The sequence below is a fragment of the Triturus cristatus genome, chromosome 6 (genome assembly GCF_964204655.1).
Source record: "Triturus cristatus chromosome 6, aTriCri1.1, whole genome shotgun sequence".
NCBI classification, from domain to species: domain Eukaryota; kingdom Metazoa; phylum Chordata; class Amphibia; order Caudata; family Salamandridae; genus Triturus; species Triturus cristatus.
Window position 1 is genome coordinate 1,910,699,517 of NC_140589.1, and position 18,904 is coordinate 1,910,718,420.

At 51.4% G+C, this 18,904-nt stretch overlaps 1 protein-coding gene across 2 annotated transcripts in view; it reads left to right on the forward strand.

Moving 5' to 3' along the window:
- LOC146822427 (uncharacterized) overlaps positions 1-18,904 on the forward strand; it is a 128,128-nt gene continuing 109,224 nt past the window's right edge. For both annotated transcript variants that reach the window (XR_014963301.1, XM_085613529.1), the window contains exon 1: positions 1-564. The gene's annotated coding sequence lies outside the window, so the exon portion shown is untranslated. The remainder of the gene's footprint in view (positions 565-18,904) is intronic.

The following is an 18,904-nucleotide window of genomic DNA, read 5'->3' on the forward strand; positions in this document are numbered from 1 at the left end:
ACCAGGTCCGCATAGGTAGCGCGTCTGCACTAGCAACGATTGACGGCTCGTTTCAATGACGGCGGCGCCAAATGGGAAAATAAAGGCCACCTTTGAGCACCCCCCGAGAAAAGTTATATCCCGCAAAAGTTGGGACAATGTCGGCCGTTTGTGCGGGAGATAGCGCAATCTGGGAACAGGGAATGAGGGTTAACTCGAGCTAGGACTGGTAGTTTGTGAATTAATGTTTTGGAACCTGCGCATGCGCTGAACCGAGATTAGTATAGTGACTGGAAACGGAATTCGACTCACTGCGCACGCGCTCTGCTCCCGGGAGGTTTAATCACTGCGCACGCGCTATGCTCCGGTTACAAGTTGTGAATGGGACACTGCTTAATGACTTCGCATGGATCGGACCGGAAGTTAAGAACCACGCATGCGCAGCTCCTAAAATTGTGGTCGCGCCGAAGGATTAGGGCTCTGCGCAAGCGCAGTGGCAAAGGATAAACCCTGCTTCCTGGACCCCTGACCGCAGGGCGGTGCTGACTTGCTGTTGACATTGGAGAGCAGGATCCCTGCTGAGGGGTAAGTGAGGCGTTATCACTGTTTGTGTTTTATGGCATTTCACGTGCACTGGTGAGTCCTGGACTAGTCGCAGTTTGTAAGGAGTCAATGGTTATCTTGAAGGCCTTTAATAGAAATGATAAAGTTGAGGGACGTGTGGGGGCGGTGCAGAGGTAAAGCTGGGTGTGACCTCAGGGTGGAGAGGGTGATCTGGGGAGCAGGTGGGGCGGTGCAGAGGTAAAGCTGTGTGTGACCTCCGGGTGGAGAGGGGCAGAGGGTGATCTGGGAGCAGGAGGGGCGGTGCAGAGGTAAAGCAGTGTGTGACCTCAGGGTGGATATTGGCAGAGGGTGATCTGGGGAGCAGGAGGGGTGGTGCAGAGGTAAAGCTAGGTGTGACCTCCAGGGTGGAGAGGGGCAGAGAGGGTGATCTGGGAAACAGTAAGGGGTGGTGCAGAGGTAAAGCTGTGTGTGACCTCTAGGGTGGAGAGGGGCAGAGAGGGTGATCTGGGGAGCAGGAAGGTGGGGGGATGCAGAGGTAAAGCTGTGTGTGACCTCAGGGTGGAGAGGGTGATCTGGGGAGCAGGTGGGGTAGCGCAGAGGTAAAGCTGTGTGTGACCTCCAGGGTGGAGAGGGGCAGAGAGGGTTAACTGGGGAGCAGGAAGGGGGGGGGGGCGCAGAGGTAAAGCTGTGTATGACCTCAGGATGGAAAGGGTTATCTCGGGAGCAGGTGGGGTGGTGCAGAGGTAAAGCTGTGTGTGACCTCCAGGGTGGAGAGGGGCAGAGGGTGATCTGGGGAGCAGGAAGGGGGGGGGGCGCAAGGGTAACGCTGTGTGTGACCTCAGGGTGGAGAGGGTGATCTGGGAAGAAGGTGAGGTGGTGCAGAGGTAAAGCTGTGTGTGACCTCCAGGGTGGAGAGGGGCAGAGAGGGTGATCTGGGGAGCAGGAAGGGGTGGTGCAGAGGTAAAGCTGTGTGTGATCTCCGGGTGGAGAGGGGCAGAGGGTGATCTGGGGAGCAGGAGGGGCGATGAAGAGGTAAAGCTGTGTGTGACCTCTGGGTGGAGAGGGGCAGAGGGTGATCTGGGGAGCAGGAGGGGTGATGAAGAGGTAAAGCTGTGTGTGACCTCAGGGTGGAGAGAGGCAGAGGGTGATCTGGGGAGCAGGTGGGGGTTGTGCAGAGGTAAAGCTGTGTGTGACCTCAGGGTGGAGAGGGGCAGAGGGTGATCTGGGGAGCAGGGGGGGCGGTGCAGTGGTAAAGCTGTGTGTGACCTCAGTGTGAAGAGGGCACAGAGTGATCCGAGGAGCAGGAGGGGGAATGCAGAGGCAACGCTGTGTGTGACCTCAGGATGGAGAGGGGCAGAGGGATATCTGGGGAGCAGGAGGGGCGGTGCAGAGGTAAAGCTGTGTGTGACCTCAGGGTGCAGAGGGTGATCTGGGGAGCAGGAGGGGTGGTGCAGAGGTAAAGCTGTGTGTGACCTCAGGGTGGAGAGGGTGATCTGGGGAGCAGGAGGGGGGTTGTGCAGAGGTAAAGCTGTGTGTGATCTTAGGGTGGAGAGGAGCAGAGGGGGATCTGGGCTGCAGGTGGGGGCGGTGCAGAGGTAAAGCTGTGTTTGACCTCAGGGTGGAGAGGGTGATCTGAGCAGGGGGGGCGGTGCACAGGTAAAGCGGTGTGTCACCTCAGGGTGGAGAGGGTGATCTGGGGGCGGTGCACAGGTAAAGCTGTGTGTCACCTCAGGGTGGAGAGGGTGATCTGGGGAGCAGGAGAGGGTGGTGCAGAGGTAAAGCTGTGTGTGACATCAGTGTGGAGAGGGGCAGAGGGTGATCTGGGCAGCAGGTGGGGGCGGTGCAGAGGTAAAGATGTGTGTGACCTCAGGGTGGAGAGGGTGATCTGAGCGGGGGGGCGGTGCAGAGGTAAAGCTGTGTGTGACCTCAGGGTGGAGAGGGGCAGAGGGTGATCTGGGGAGCAGGAGGGGCGGTGCAGAGGTAAAGCTGTGTGTGACCTCAGGGTGCAGAGGGTGATCTGGGGAGCAGGAGGGGCCTTGCAGAGGCAACGCTGTGTGTGCCCTCAGGGTTGAGTGGGGCAGAGGGTGATCTGGGAGAAGGAGGGGCGGTGCAGAGGTAAAGCTGTGTGTGACCTCAGGGTGGAGAGGGGCAGAGGGGGATCTGGGCTGCAGGTGGGGGCGGTGCATAGGTAAAGCTGTGTGTGACCTCAGGGTGGAGAGGGTGATCTGAGCGGGGGGGCGGTGCAGAGGTAAAGCTGTGTGTGACCTCAGGGTGGAGAGGGGCAGAGGGTGATCTGGGGAGCAGGAGGGGCGGTGCAGAGGTAAAGCTGTGTGTGACCTCAGGGTGCAGAGGGTGATCTGGGGAGCAGGAGGGGTGGTGCAGAGGTAAAGCTGTGTGTGACCTCAGGGTGGAGAGAGGCAGAGGGTGATCTGGGGAGCAGGAGTGGTGGTGCAGAGGTAAAGCTGTGTGTGACCTCAGGGTGGAGAGGGGCAGAGGGTGATCTGGGAGCAGGAGGGGTGAGGAAGAGGTAAAGCTGTGTGTGACCTCGGGGGGGTGGGGAAGAGGGGCAGAGGTGATCTGGGGGGCAGGAGGGGCGGTGGAGAGGTAAAGCTGTGTGTGACCTCAGGTTGGACAGGGACGCAGAGAGTGATCTCGGGAACAGGAGGGCTGGTGCAGAGGTAAAGCTGTGTGTGACCTCAGGGTGGAGAGGGGCAGAGGGTGATTTGGGGAGCAAGAGGGGCGGTGCAGAGGTAAAGCTGTGTGTGACCTCAGGGTGGAAAGGGGCACAGTGTGATCTGGGGAACAAGAGGGTTGATGAAGAGAGCTGTGTGTGACCTCAGCGTGGAGATGGGCAGAGGGTGATCTGGGGAGCAGGAGGGGTGATTAAGAGGTAAAGCTGGGTGTGGGGTCCTCAGGATGAGAAGGGGAAGGGTTCATCAGGCGGGGGTGGTGCAGAGGTAAAGCGGTCTATTGGGCCCTCTGGGATAGGGAGGCGGTGATTGTGGAGTAGGTTGGGTGCAGAGGTCAAGTTGTGCATGGAGTTCTCAGGGTGGTGAGGATCAGGGGGAGATTGGGGGAGGCAGGGGTGGTGCAGTGGTAAAGCTGTGTATGGGGTACTCATGGTGGTGAGGAGCATAGGAAGACCGGGGAATGGGCATAGGTGGTGTAGATATAAAGCTGTGTATGGAGTGCTTGTGGTGGAGAGGAGCATAGGAAGATTGGGGAGTGGGCGTAGTTGGTGCAGAGGTAAAGCTGTGTATGAAGTGCTTGGGGGTGGGGAGGGGCAGGAGGTGATTTGTGGAACTGACAGGGTGTTGCAGTGGTAAAGCTGACATTGGGGTCCTCGGAGGCTTGGGGATTAACTTCCCTTGAATCCTGAATGTCCCTGGGGTGCAACTAGCCCACCATCTACCTCCATTAAGCACCACAGACCTGCATTGCGCAGAGGTGTAAAAAGGGGGGTGGCCTCAGATCACCTCTCTGCAACACAGCCCCCTGGCGTATACTGGAGGTTCCTGGTGGGCTAGTTGGCTCCCAGGGACCCCCAGTATTCAAGGGGAATTTGTTCCCCATCTGCAAACGCGCCAGGGAGCGTGCTTGGAGAGTGCTGCAAGGAGGGGGTGTGGCCTCTGGCGCGATGCCGGTCTTTTTCATTTTTTTAAAAGAAGGGGGCCTGTGTGGCCTCCCTTCTTTTTTAAATTTACCGGCCCTGGGGACCCCATTCCCCCAGGGCCTGCCTCCTAATGTTGTGTGTTTTTTTTTTTCTTTTAATTTAAAAATTTGGAAGAGCGTGGCCCCCCTCCCAAGGCCTTAATCGGCCCGGGGAACCCCATCCCCTGGGGCATGGCCTTTTAAAAAAAAAAAAAAAAAAAAAAAAATTATAATTTTTGGGGAGGGGAGCTGCGTTGCCCCCTCCCTCCTGGGCCACTTGTAGACCCGGGGACCCCATCCACTGGGGCTGGCTCTCTCCGTTGGGGACCGTGAGTGGGTCCCCAATCTCCCCACGGTCCGGAGCCGGCTTTGCTTTTCCACATGGGGAGCTGCTAAGATGCAGCTCCCTGTTTGGAAAAGCATTTTGGTTTGCATTTTGAAAGAGAGAGCAGGTTTCCCTGCTCTCTCTTTCAAAACCCGAACCAAGTGTGCTATGGCAGGGCGGGAGCCGCGAGGCTCCCGCCCTGCCATAGCAAACTACAGTGTCCCGGGGGGTAGGCTCCCCAGGACACTGCAGGAGCCGGCCCTGGAGGGTGGCGATCCCCAGGGCCATCATTATCTCCATGAGGGGGACCGCGTGGCCCCTCTCACACTTAATTAAAAGCCCCGGGGGGTGGTGGTCCCCTGGGCTTGAGGGTCCGTTACGGACCCCCCTATTTTGAATATGTAGAGCCCCGGGGAGGTGGCGGTCCCCGGGGCGTGTGGGGGGGCTTGAGCCCCCCCACACAGGCTATTACTTGTTTTTTTATAAACACAAGCCCCGGGGTCATGGTCCCCGGGGGGGCCAGGAGCCCCCCACAAATATTTTCGCAAAGGGGCTTAGGGGGGCCTTTGAGCCCCCACTCATGTTTTTTTAAGCCCTCGGGGGTGGCGGTGCCCGGGGCTGGGCCCCCTGCACATATTTTCGAAAAGCCCCTGGGGCCCCCCATCACATTAAACACATTTTGCATATTGTTGTTTTTTTTTTTTTTTGGCCATAGGGGTCCTTGTGGGACCCCCTAAGCAGGCCTAGGGGGTCAGGGTGTTTCTACCCTGCCCCCGTTTTGCGTCTTAGTTTGACTGATTTCTTGTGCCTCGGTTCTATCGAGGCAAAAGATGGCTGCCAACACTTCCTGGTTTGGAGTGTTGACAGCCAATTAGCATAAAGCTCGTGATCGGGAGGGTGCGCGGATCCTCCGCAGCCATAGATATCACTATTTTTATTCCTTAATTTCTCAAACTACTGAACGGATTTGCACCATTTTTAAAAAGGTCGCTTTCTGAGCCAAGCAGTACCTTTTTGCCAAATTTGGTGTAATTCCGTTGAGCAGTTTTTGCTATAACAGTGTCTAAAGTTTCCTATTGGAAAATGATTTTTTTCACCACTATTTTTTGAATTTCTCAGGAACTACCTTTTTGCAAAATTTGGTGGAATTCCGTTCAGCAGTTAGGGCTAAAATGTCCTATGGGAAATAACATGGGGAAAACTCGTTTTGGAACCCCTCTTTTTTTCTCGGCCCCCGCTTGACGAATCATCCCCAAACTTTCAGGATAGGAGCGGACCGGAGCTGACCGTAAGGTTTGAAAATTTTGCGAAGATTCGTCAACCTGCGCCAAAGTTATTGCAAGTAGAATGTTGTGGATTTCCTATGGAAAATAGGTCCTAACTATAACTACCTACTGGTGACCGACAGTAGGTAATATCAATAAATATACATACATGTATATGTATTTTGCAATGTTTATGTTTATATCGGGGTTATTGAATCGTCGTTTTGATCAGTGTGGGACTTTGCCATGACAAAGAAATTTTTTTTTGCACATGTGGTGTCTTGCACTCCCTGGAGCAAGGCCGGCTTTTGGCGTGGAAGAGTTGGGACCAGGCCGCCAATTTTCAGAGGGGGCACACAGAACTGTCTGCATCACATTCCAGCAGGCAGCACCATCCTCTTACTTTACTCACATTATTCAGATTAAAATGCTTTCAATCTTGTTTTACTTGCTGCAGGTGCTGTTTTACACCCCATTCTTCCCCATCATCTCCTTCTCACCCCCTGCCAACACACACCAACACCACCATACACACCTTCAACAATTTGACACTAGCGTGATCCAGATACGCCAAATTAATCAGAATATTTGAGCAAAGTACGGAGAAGTTTGTGCTCAGGGGTGAATTTACTTCTTTGATGTGTGAATGACTTGAAAACACAAAATGGACCCGCTACCTTATTTATTCATCAGCTGCTGAAGGGGTGCCAAATTTGTTTCAGTCCAAGGCGTTATCCAAGCAAGGGCCGGCTGTGGCGTAGTTTAGAAGCTGGAATTTGAAACATGTTATCATGTTGGCGTACAGAGCTTTCCTCTGGGGGAACAATGATGTGCATCATGGATGTAGGGGGACAGTTCTTAGGCTGGGATGGTTTGGGTACTCGGGCTCAAAAACCACGAGTGGAATGTCACCCCACCGGATGCACAGCTATTTTCCATTGTGTATACAAATGCCACATAGTTCATGTTTCGCCAGTTTTTTAAAATTGTTTTTCTTCCAAGTAATCCAAATTTTATCAATTCGTCATCTTATTCCTCACGTCACAAGGGGGACGCTTACATTATTGCTGTATGCTTAATGTTGCAAGAATGCCAATCCAGGCTTTATCCTGTAACATGCCAGTGTATATAACCTTTATCCACAATCGTTGGTCACATTTACCCAATGCATGTACTCAGGCTGTCATAAATAAACCTACCCACTCTGTTTAATGCCGACCAAAGACTTTACTTTGTATTTCTAAACATGCTAGTTAGTAAACGACCCCATGCAGGTGAGACGCAGTGAACTGACGGAGATCACATGGTGTGGCTGATTGTAGAAACTGTGATTAGAAAGCGTGAATACAGGTTTCATAGTTAGCTCAGAAGCCACTATACCTCATCCTCTCTTGTGTAGTGTTTACCAACCCTGTATGAACATCCCTACAAACGTTTGAATAAATATGTCTGTTTACTAAGCATTCACAAGAAACTAATCTTTTGCCAGGTGACCAAATAACAGGTGCTATAATTATCTAACTTAATGGTGTTCAACAGCGAGAGCTCAAATTACTGCATGCCAGGCTTGGCTAGCTTGCCATTTCTTACTTTTTTTTAAACTATGCCCCCAGTGATTTATTTGCACACTTCAAGTTAACTGAAGGTAAATGAAAAATGTCCTTGTAAGCTTGAAGAAAAATTTCTATTCTAATAAGGACGCGAAGGCGAGGATTATGCATTACTTTCTTCACTTTTATTGAACAGTAAGTTCAAAGTTCAAAAGTAAAAATCATCACTATACAGTACTACAACTCCTATGAACGACAGGGTGTAATCATGACGACCATAAGCCAATCCTGTAACAGTCTGTGAGTCCATATAACATAAACACGCTTCACTGAAGGAAGTTAAGCACGCTGGACCTCAATCTGCCTTTGAATCCGAACCTAAGAGAATATGTATATCGTTAAGACACTTCCAACTGAACATTTAATCCTCCATTAAAGACGTGTACAGTCAAAACTTCATCAATCTTCAGTAAGTCGCATGAATGACAATTCAAACTATTAACTCAAGTCTCTAACCTTCGGCTTCAGCTCTGCCACCATACGATATCCCCTCACAAAATATGCACACGTCTAAAAATGCAAGCTCTAAAAAATACAGAATTACAGTTTGTCTCTGAGTAAAGACCACAGTACCTCCCTGTTAATCACAAAATCCATCTCACTGTCTCGAGTTCTTAATATATTAAGATATCCCTGTAAGTCCTCCGGGGCTGGATAGCATAGAGAACATGCTTGGGGGGGAGAGGGGGAAGGTTATCCTCTTCATTCATATTAATTTGGAAATTTTGCATTCTATGTATGGACCGGAGGTGAGGATTATGCATGTTTGAAGCTTACTTACCAACAATGCGACCGCAGAATAGATCGGTTTAAAATAGAACCCTTAGAAAGTGCGGTCCAAGAACCAATCCGTTGCTCTTATGAAATCCTCAAGCCTGCCACCTACCTGGACAACCTTGGAAGCATCGTCCCCCTATTTACTTAAATCCCAAAAGCAGTTATATCGATTCCGGCCTCTGCCATGACTCATTTTACCCACCTGGCAAAGGCCAGAGAGCACACCCCCTTGAATGATTTTTTTAATGCCAATCAACAGTTGCCATTCCCCTGGAGGTCAAACCTCCATTTTCATGTCATCATATGCCTTCAGGCACCTGACCACACAGGACTTGGGGGGGGGGGGGGGGGTCTCTGGAAAAACTGGGTAAGATACCGGCCTGGTACTCATCTTGGTTCTCCTGGAAATGGTGAAGGTACCCCCTTTTGGGGTAAAGATCCTAGCTGACCGCTCTAAAGCTCGCATATCTAAAGCTCTCTTACAAGATATCAGACAGAGCAGCATAGCCAGCTTTGCTGAGATCTCCTTCCTAGAAATGTACTGGTTATCTTGGCAGGAGGATAACAATTGCACGACCAGAGTGACGTCCGAGAGGCCTGAGTACCGGGGCTCGGGGAGAAGAGATATCCTGATGCCTTTGAGAAGCTTGCTTACCCAAGGATGTTCACCTGCAGGAACATTGTTCACAGGCCCATGGCCCGCTATAATAGCAGACCTGAAAGAGTTAATGGTACAATATGCCAGACCCTCCTGGAAAAGCTCAGCCAAGAAATTCACAATGTCAGTAACACTGGTACCCATGGGATCCAGGTGTCTCTTCACACGTCAACGAACCCATCTCATCCAAGCCACTCTGTACCTCTTGGGCGTTCCTGGAGCCCACGCCTGTTGGATGAGGAATTCAGCTCCCTGTGAAAGCCTCCATGCCATGAGCTGAAGATGTCCCTGAATAACGAGAGGATGTCGATGGCCCCAGGGATCCGTCAGGATCTCATAAAATGATGAAAGGAGCACCGGCGCATCCACCGTTCTATCCAGGAGAGAAGGGAACCAGGCTTTTGATTGCCATATTGGAATAATCAGTACTAGAGACTCCCTCTGACAGCTGACTTGAGCCACCACTCGCTGACTAGGGAGGAAGGCGTAAGCTTGATCCATCGACTATTCTTGGAGGAAGGCATGCACCGCCCCGCTCCCGGTCTCTAGCTGTTGTAACGGGCACGCTGTGTGTTCCATCTGGAAGCAAACAAATCCACATTACAAGGGCTCCATCACATCATCAGATCCTGAAAGACCCTCAGATTGAGCGTCCAATCGCTGGCCTCCTTAGGGTACCTGGAGTTCCAGTCCTCCACCGAGTTCAGTGCTCCCAGAAGGTATTCCGCTGTCACTGAAATTTGCTGTTGGAAGCAGTAGCGCCAGAAGTCCTTGGCTGTTCGTTCAGCCAGAGCTCGTGAGTGGGTCCTGCCCAGTTGGTTAATATATTGGACAGCTGCAGGAGTATGCAGCACAATACTCTGTCCCTCGTGAGGAACCGAATAGCAAATGATCCTGCTAGTAACTTGAGACAATTGATGTGAAGGCTCAATTCTTCCTCTGTCCATCAGTCTCCCATAGAGATCGAGCCACATTTGTCCCCCCCCCCCCCCCCTCCAGCCGAGGTGACTGGTGTCCCATTCTATCACTACGTCCGAACGGGAACCAAAAATCGCCTGCCTGTTCCATGCTTCCATGTGACGTACCCACCGCTGTATCTCTGTCTTGGCCTCCGACATCTGAGACACAAGCTGTGAATATTTAAGTCCCCTCCGAAGATGGGGTCTTAAGTAAACTCCGGAATGAAGTTCACCCTCATATCACAACCATGTTTAGCTTAGTAGCATTCAGAAAGGCACTCAAAACATGGATTTTTGCCTAAATTAGCTATCAACCCTGTCCTGCTATTAGCTAGCGCCTTGACACCTCTGGGTATTTGCGCGCTTAGAAAATGTCATTAACATAACATAACTTACATTGTTTCTTCACAAATGCTTAAGACAATCTATGATTTGGGGGCAGTTTATTTTTTACATTTCCAACACATTTATGTGAGAGATAAGTGTGGACTACAAGAAAGACAAATATATCTGAGTAATGACCGCTTTAATCACTGATATTATTATTTACTCATAAGCATTTATTAGTGCACCAAGAGTGTTTTTTTTTAGTAATCTTAGAAATATGAAAGATTCAGAAAAAAACACCAAGACGTTAAATCCTCCTTGATGCTGTTTCATAGCTAACTAAGCTATACTGCAGGGATTGTAACTTGTGACCTGCATATAACTATGTGATCTCTGCACCAAAAGCAGTAACCCACTGAGCTATCTACATGTTACTTTGTGCATTTTAGGAAAGCACAGTAACCCCCAGTCTATTTTATGACGAGCCAAACCGGTGACAAAACTAGCACACGGATCTCTCTAGCAAGCGCATTAACCACCTGAGCTACTTTGCCACTGTTATACCCTAGAATGTGTGTGTTAGACTTGGCCCTTCTGGCAGGTTCACCCCTAAAACTTTTTGCCTTTTAATGTGACCTAATGTTAGTAGTATTAGGCCTCTAGGCACTTTAACACTGTGTCCCAGTGTAAAGTGCGTGCGCTCTGTGTTACATTTAGTGAGACTGACCTGCCCTCCCATAGGAATACATGGGGATCTGAGTGACCGTGTTAAGTCTTGATGTGAGAGGAGTGCAGGGTCGAGTTTGGTATGTGCGAACTCGTGAGATTGAATGCTGCGTGATGTGTGCGGCGTTACTGTGTCTAGTGTAGAAGTGCCACTTCTAGAAGCTGGCATGTCTGGGTAATAAATGTGCAGTGGCTGTCTGGCTTGTGATTGGCTGGTGTGCCTTGCTCCAGGATTCAGGATGGGTCTACCCCGGTCGTGAATGGAGAGATCTGCATGCTGATGGCAGGGAGGAGTACACCTGGGACCTGAATAGGGCTGGGCTTTCCCTCCACAATGCTGGCTCCACCCCCTGTGGTGCGTCTGATGTCCCTGGCCTGTCCTGTGAATAGGGAGAGGGGCTGAGCAAAACAAAGTGCTCAGGAACCAGTTGCATCTGGTTCGCCCCTTCCCTGCATCTTGGTGACAAAGGAAACCTGTGTATAAAAAGGGGCTGTGACCCCATGTAAAGTGTTCTCTTTCTGTGTTCCTAACTTGAGGGGGGCCTGCTGCTGCTGGGCGCTAGGAGATACCGCCACTGGGGACTGCCTCCCTGCTTGAGGGCCCTGTGAGCTGGCCCCTGGGCCCAGCCTTTGCCCCCCTGCCTCCTGAAGGGCTTTCCCTGGACTTTGCCTTTATTGGAATGAAGCGCTCGCTCTTTATTGCTGGGGAGAGCTTTTAATTTTTGACCCTGGACTGTGGACGTTTGCTTTTATTTCTTGAAAAGCGATTTGCTTTATTTTTCATAGCGCTGTGCTTCGTGAGCAGTTTTTAAGAATTCCCCCAGGCTTCGTGGAAAAGCGGGAGCCCACCCCGCATCTGTGCCGCTTTTTGGCGGATCTAAAACGACGGGTGCCCACCCCGCGTTTTCCTGGTTTTCAGCGGGAGCCTACCCCGCTTTATGGTAATCTAAAAAGCAGCGGGTGCCACCCCGCGGTTGGAGAGGGAGAGCGGGTGCCCACCCCGCAGTTTTGGGTCTTAAAACGGGAGCCTACCCCGTATTGCAGACGCCGAAACCCTGAGGGCCGCCGCGCTGCCCGCGACGACCCGGAAACGGAACCAGGCTAACCTTGACTGCGGGCGGGGCCTGAGGTGACATGGAAGTCGGCGCCAGCTGGAGCGTGGCTCCCAGTAGGAAAGGGAGAGCCCCGCGTGGTGCATCGTCCTTCTGGTCAAGAATTAAACACCCCGGGACCGGGAAAGCAACGTCACCCTCTCGACCCAGGCGGGAGCTGGGATGGGCGTAGTAGCAAGTCCCCCGGTGCCCAGGAGAGTGGTGCCGGAAGAGAGGGAAGGTCCCCAGAGGAGGATCCTCTCCGCTTTGGAGGCCACGAAGCAGACACTAAAGGAGCCTGGGTCAAGGCGGGAGCCTACCCCGCCTTTGTGTGACCCACGCAGTGAAGTCCGGAGAGCCTTCGTAACTGCCCGGTGAGTGGAGGGGCAGACCGGGTGCATTTTTTGAGTCCCAGGGTCGGGGCTCACATAATTGTACAGCTGCCCCGCCTCGCAGTGGGCAGCTGCAACTTTGCACATAATTGGTGTAAAAAGCCCCAGAGCGGGGCCCAGGGGCACTGTAGGGCCAGAGCTCGTTTATCGGCCTAATTTCCCCTGCTGCACTGCGAGAACGCAGGCAGCTGCAACGTTTGGGGCCCATTCATTTTTTACTTAGAGTCCCAGAGAGGGGCTCAGGGGGCACGCTGGTGCCCACGCTCATTTTCCCAGCTGCCCAGCACTTAGTGGGCAGCTGCAACGTTTAGGTTGTGCCCCTGCGCGCTTTTTCGCTGCTGCAGGAGCAGCCAGCCCAGACATTCCGGACATTGGGCATTTCAGCCCCTGTGAGAGGCCAGTTGGTCTGGGGGCAGATTCAGTGTGTTGTGCCCCCGATTGGGGCACACTGTTTTTTATGTCAGTTTTATTCCCAAGGGTTTTACACTTGTGATGCCTACTGTAATGCCTATTGCGTGATATGTGATGCTAGTGAAGTTGTGGGCATAATATAGTTTTATGCCTAAGGAGGTTTATGCGCAAAGTGATTGATTTATGCCTCCACTGTTTTGCATTGCAGGATCTCATGCTAAGTTCCTAACGTTACCAGTAGTTACTGGTTGTGCGCTACATTTATTATTTGTTCTACATTTACAATTGGTGATTTGTGATGATTACGACGGTGGCCCCTTGGCCCTGTTTTGTATAAATAGTCCCCTGTAAATTCTGCCTAGTGCCAGTTGGCGCAGTGTAAATTGTGTGAATATTATCTAATGTGTTTTGGTATAATACAAAGACTGTTTTTATATATAACCTTGTGTGGAGTTTCTTTTGTGGTGGGCCTTGGGTGTTGTTCCTGGGTGCGCGCGCAAACTCTTTACACATTGCCTCCGGGATAAGCCTGACTGCTCGTGCCAAGCTACCAAGGGGGTGAGCAGGGGTTATCTTTGGCGTGTAACTTCCTTGCCCTGACTAGAGTGCTGGTTTCTGCCTGGCTTGGGCGCACGCCTTAGCCAGCCAGAAATCTCATATCTAACAGTGTGGTACACAGCGTCTCCGCAGCAGATGCCTTAATCCCCTAGGGTATTTTACAATCCAGCCTCATTTAAAAATGTCTTGTGTCTTGTGAGACAGCAGCAGGAGCATGATTAGAGCCAGTGCTTTACCTGGGAATATAAAAGTGCAGACACTCATTATTTAAAGTACCTGTTTGCTTCTGAAGTGCAGGTACTCTCCTTTTCCATTTAACGAAGTGCAATTACTCACTCCTGCCGATTTTACAGCACTGGTTCGAGCAATTAATATGCCTCAGAGAGAAATTTGTTGTGCAAACCAGTCTCCTATGAGGTTCTATGAGTCTATGAAATGAAAATTTCCCCTGGACTACCCTTCACCTCAAAATCCTGGGATTCCATATACAGCACTGTTTACTCTCATCTCCAAAGTTAAAGAATGCATTTCAGTCAAACAACCTATTTCTCTCTCTCTTTTTTTTTGTAAACAATTTTTATTAGGCAAAAAGAAAAAGACATGGTACAGTGCATTAGCAAGTTGGCATATTGGTCCATCGTGAAAGCAAGACAAATATAGCAGGAATTGAGCACGGTCCCAACATGCATGTGAATAAATTAAATGCTGGGCAACAATCCGCACCTGGGCACATACTCATACGCAATAAGAGTCCCATCCTATTCGGTGACATACCATAGAGCAAGCGTGATATTCCCATCAGGGCGGGAATGTATCTTCAAATCCTGAGACCTCCAGAATGATGTAATGTAATGTGTCTTGTAAAGCGCACTGCTGCCCTGAGGCGTCGTGGCGCTGTAGACCGCTGGGGAACCCGTCCTGGCTATCCCTGTGAGATGGTCCCTCCTGGATATCTCCAAGGTGAAACCAGGCATCCCCAGCGAATGTGGGGGGCCGTTGTGGAGATGAGGCAAGCTAATGCCCAGAGTTGCCGAGTGTGATCCCTGGTTAGAGTAGGCACCGAGGCGAGAATTATCGAGTCCGCTGGCCCTGGTCCACAACCCTGCCGCGTCGGGAATTGAACCCTGGTCCCGGGCCGTCCTCTGCTTCCGGGTCTGCTGCCTCTAACCAGTGAGCCACACCACTCCTTGAGGCATCGATCTCGCTGTAGCTCAATGGTAGGGGATACACACAAGTCTCCTCTGTATTTATTCCACCTCCCCCACTTATGGTCACATTTCTTAGGGCACCCTCTATGCTTGAAAAAATCTTTTTCGGCAATCATTGCCCTATCCATATCTATCGCCCAGTCCCTCAGGCCCGGGGCCACCTCCGCTCCCCATTTCTGCGCAATATTGCGTTTCGCAATTGACCAACCCGTTGAAGCCCAATCCTGTTCTGCTTATGTAAGATCAGTGGCGTCCCATATGTTGAGCAGAGAGAGCTGGGGGGGCAGCCTTCAAGGGCTTCCCACACACCCTCTCCATCTGTTTTGTAATGTTCCCCCAATATGTTTGCATTTTGTGACATTCCCACAATATGTGTAAAAAGGTGCCTTGCAGATTACAGTGCCGAAGACACAGAGGGTCAGGTCGTCTTCCCATTTTGAACAGTGTGCGAGTGTTAAAATACACTCGATGTAGAATTTTTAGTTGCACCAAGCGTAGGCGCAAGGGTATGGCCACCTCCTTCGGGGACGCCAGGGCATCGCACCAGTCTTCATCCTCGAGCTCTCCCAGGTCCTCTCCCCAGCGCTGGCGCAATCGGGTCATGGGGTCTTGGCGATTGTTCAGAAGCTTCTTGTATGTGAGGAATATGGCCTTTGAAGGCATAGGGTCAAGTAACAGTCTATCCTCCAAAGGGGTGGATGTAGCCAAAGGGCCATCTTTTGGCAGAGCATCAGCAATCACGTGGCTGATCTGTAAGCCTCTGTGTGCGCGCTAGGTGGTATTTGGCCTGCATATCTTCGAATGTTGCTAGCTTACCTTTCACCAACATGTCGCCCACCGGTTAGATCCCTATCATGTCTCACTTATCAAATCCAGGGCACTGGCTAAGGTGGCCTAACATTTCGGGTTCCCAGAGTGGGGTGGCCTTTGTGAGTGTGTTATTCCAGCCCCATTTCTTATTTATCCTGTGCCAGATGTCCACCGTACGCGCCATGGGCCCAGTAAGGTGGAGCCCGCGTGGGTTTGAATAGAGGGCTCGATTATAACCGCCCCTTCCCAAAAGCCAGCGATCGGTACGAAAGTTCAGGTCCTCGTGCTCACCATGTGCCCACTTATTGATGGCGATCAATTGAGCAGCCTGATGGTAGAGCCTAATATCCGGCAGTGCAATGCCCCATCATACCAACCCATCGTCAACTTATTAATGGCGATCCGTGGGGCACGGCCCTCTCAGAGTAGTTCTCGCACCGTTGGGGGAGTTCTGTAACACGTACAGAAAGCACAGTAGCGCTAACATTTTAAAAAGGGACGCCCGTCCCAGGAGAGACTGCCAGTGTTTAAAAGTTCAAGAACCAGCACAAAAAGAAGGGGTGACGGGGGGCATCGCTGCCTGGAACCCTGTTGCAGTGGAAACTTTTTCGATACGTGGTTATTGACCACCACCTGCGCTGTCGGCTGGGAGTAAAGGAGTTTGACCCATTTAATGAATTTGGGGCCGAACCCCATTCGGACCAAGACTGCGAAAAGGAATTCCCATTCATTGGTGTCAAAAGCCATTGTTGCGTCAAGTGACAGCAGAATGGCATCTTCCTTTATGGTATCTATTCGTCCCTAAATCCCATTCAAACAGCAAAGATTTAAGGCCGTATTGCGGCCTGGCATGAACCTGGACTGGTCTGGATGCACCCATCCGATCAGATACGGGAGAAGCCTGTTGGTGAATACCTTGGCCAATATTTTAGCCTCTGCCGACAGGAGAGAAATCGGGCGATAAAATTTGAAATCCGTCACAGGTTTGCCTGGTTTGTATATAGCCACGACGGAAGCCATCCTGACTTCAGAGGGCAATACCCCAATGTCAAAACTCTCCTTATACGTGCTTAACAGGTGGGGGGAAAGCTTACGTGCCATTGGCTTGAAGAGTTTGATCGGGAGCCCGTTAGGCCCCATGGCTTCACCTGATCATAGGTCTTGGATAGCCTTCTGGATCTCCGTCACCGTGACGTCGCCCTCAAGGGAGTTCCTGTCTTGTGTGGACAGACAAGCAACCTTAATGGTCGACAAAAGTTCCGGAGCCATGGCGGACTGTGAGTTCACGGCCGATGTCTATACCGAGGAGAAATGTGCAGCAAAAGCGTTAGTGATGTCTTGGGGGTTGGTAAGAAGATCTGCATCCGCCCCCTGAATCGAATGTATCCAACAGGATGCATTCTCTTTCCTTTCCAACCAGGCCAACATCCTACCCTTACGCTCGCCATGTTCATACATTTTATGCCGAATGGCGGTATAGTGGGCGATGCAGCTTCATTTAGGAGTTGATGGTAATATAGTTGCACCATGTCAAGTGCGTGTTGCGCCTCCGCGTTGGGCGTCCATGCCAGGGCATTTTCTCTTGCTAGGATATCCTCCTCTAGTTCAACCACACATTTGGTAAGTTCCCTCTTGTGCCCAACCATGAGTGACAGAGCCCTACTCTTTATGACTGCACCATACGCCCCCCCAAACCAAAGACTGTGACGAAATTGACCCAACATTCTTGTTAAAGTAGTAGTCGGAGGGTTAAGTAAAGCCTCCTTGATGTGAGACACCTTAAGTGCCCAAGGATTGATTGTGAGGGTGGAACGACTCCTAGATTGCCCTATGGTTAGTGTCGTCCTGATCGAGGAGTGATCCGAAATTCCTCGGGCTAAACATTCGGACTCCATGAAGAACTGGACATCCTGAGCCAGCGTGAGTATGTGGTCAATGCGGGATTGGCTGTTATGTGCACCTGAATAAAAAATAAATTGTGTAATTGTGCGGTTGAGCCAGTGCCACACATCTACCAGATCCATTGCAGACACAAACCCGGACAGCTGGGATCCCCCCCCTGGGGGTCATCCCTGGGAGGGAGGCGATCTCGAGAACCATCCATTGCGAGAGTAAAGTCTCCACCCAAACACCAGTAATCCTGTTGGAAGTTCGAGCAGGAGCCCCCCCCTATATCACGCAGAACCAGTCGCTAAAGACTTGGCGGAGCATATACGGACACAATGTTAATTATCCACCCCTCCCAAGTACCAGAGAGTGCATGATATCTGCCACTCCCAAGTCCCCCCTCCCACCTCAATACCCTCCCCCTACCCTGCCTCCCTGCATGACTGGTACACAACCTCCCGCCTCCCCAAACTTGCAGAGCGCCTGTCGCCCATCCGTAACAGTTTGGGGAAAGTGAAACAACCCCACTCCCTTGAGCAACCGTGAGTGACTGCTACTGTCTCCCCGGCCAACCATCAACATAATAAGTGGTGTACACAGCCACAATAAGCATATGGATATAACTGTAAGAATAAATCGATCACCCCAAGGCGAGGCAGTTAATAATAGAAAATCAGGGTAAGTGCAACCTCTAACAAAGCAAACCACTGAAGAAGACATTGTATAAAGGGACCAACAGTGTCACGGAGGAAGACTCTCAAGGGGGTTCTCGGCTACCATAGTAGGGCGTTTATACTTGCAGCTCCGTACAGTTCACCCTTCTGGACTCAGTCGTCGGGTCGTCCCTGTGTGGTGATCCATGCCGAGATCCGCACCCACCAGGGCCCCTCAGAGATGCACGCAGACCTGTGGAAGCGCTTGCCAACCACTCTCTAACCCTTGAGCCAGTCCCAAGCGTCCTCCGGCCTGGTGAAGAACCATAATTTACCCTCCAACTCCAATCCGTAACTTGGCCGGGAACATCATGGCATACTTGATGTCTTAGTCCCTAAAAGCGCGCTTCACCTCCAGGAAGCTGCGCTGTTGCTTTTGGACACGCAGAGTGAAATCAGGAAAGAAGGTGACCCTGCTATTGTCAATGACATCCCTGTCACGGAAATTAAACACTCTTGCAAGTACAGGCCGGGGAGGCGCCCCGGGTCTAGGTTTACCATCGGGGACGCGATGTGCCCGCTCAATGGAGAAGCACTTGGAGAGGCCATGTGGCCGAAGCTGTTTAAGAACCAAATCCTCCACGCATAGGTCGCCCGCCTGCCCCTCCACCCGCTCGAACACCCGGGATTCCAACATTCTTCCTTCGCATGCAGCCTTCATAGTCGTATAGCTGAAAGGTTAGGGCTTCCTGTGCGTTTTGGAGTTCCGATACTTGGCGCTTGAGAAGGTGCGAGTCAGATTTCTGATCCTTGGTGGATTCTTCAACCTCGCCATCTCGGTCAGACATTTCCCTCATGCCGCTCTGATGAGGGCCACCTCCGTGGCCACCGTGGCAATGCTGGATTCAAGGGAGGTATGAACCCCCATAATGACGGACAGGATGTCTGGCAGCGTCGGCTCCGTCTGCTCTCCCTGGGATTTTGGGGTGGATTGGTCTCCTGGTTCTTCTGCCAAGCAAATTTGTCAAGTTTGGCCTGGACGGAGCTGCGACC